The following is an 847-nucleotide window of genomic DNA, read 5'->3' as shown; positions in this document are numbered from 1 at the left end:
GCTCTTTTAATCTCTGTCCATACTCACCTGACCCTGACAGTTCCTGATTGGTTTTGTTACTTATCAATCTTCTACTTAGTTCTTTTCCCATATGACAGTGGAAAATGCACAACCCTTCACAATAAAGTTACCTCTATGTATCAGGGGTTTTTTTCTTTTCTTTTTTTTTCAATAACCACAACATCAGGTGGGTTACACCAGAATCAACACTTGTTTTTTTATGCTGAAAGTCATGGATAATGTTTATGGAGTTACAGTCCCAGAAGAGCTGATCTAAACTTGTTTCACAGTTTTACAATAAACTACGAATGCTAGCAGTCCATGACAGTTCTCATAACAGTGAGACAGTAAGAAGTTATAGTACTCTAACCATAAATGACATACAGGTACTGTAACAGCATTTTGTTGTAAATTTTACACAAACTATTATAAGAAAATGTGTAGCAGGTGTGAATGTGGTTGCCCATTTGAAATATCGTAGTAATAAATATATAACAAAAAAACTATTTACTTTACTGGTATAGCATGAAATCAGTGTGCAGAGTAATTTTTCGGCCGTCACTCTCATAGATGGGATCTCCAGGTCTGCTACTAGTTAGCTACACTCAGCTAAGGTTATCTATTCTGAATTACCACAGTCAGTAAAGTGAGATCTAAATGATTTAAACAACTTTTTACCCAAACAAACCAAGAATGTATGCAACAATATATACAAGTAAACACAATGCCTCCCTCCAAAAATGGTGCCCCCGTCCCAGCGTTCTACAGAGTGTGACTTACATTACGATCACATTTTCTACTGGCTAACTTTCCAAAACCCTGAACTACTCCTTTAATTTCACATCTA

General features: G+C 35.9%; 1 protein-coding gene across 1 annotated transcript in view; it reads left to right on the top strand.

Annotated features, from left to right (window-relative positions):
* The window catches only part of me1 (malic enzyme 1, NADP(+)-dependent, cytosolic), a 91862-nt gene that overhangs the window by 66175 nt on the left and 24840 nt on the right, over positions 1–847 (top strand). The gene's annotated exons all lie outside the window — the stretch shown is intronic.

The sequence above is a fragment of the Monopterus albus genome, unplaced genomic scaffold (assembly GCF_001952655.1).
Source record: "Monopterus albus unplaced genomic scaffold, M_albus_1.0 scaffold262.1, whole genome shotgun sequence".
NCBI classification, from domain to species: domain Eukaryota; kingdom Metazoa; phylum Chordata; class Actinopteri; order Synbranchiformes; family Synbranchidae; genus Monopterus; species Monopterus albus.
This window is presented reverse-complemented; position numbering and strand designations above follow the sequence as displayed.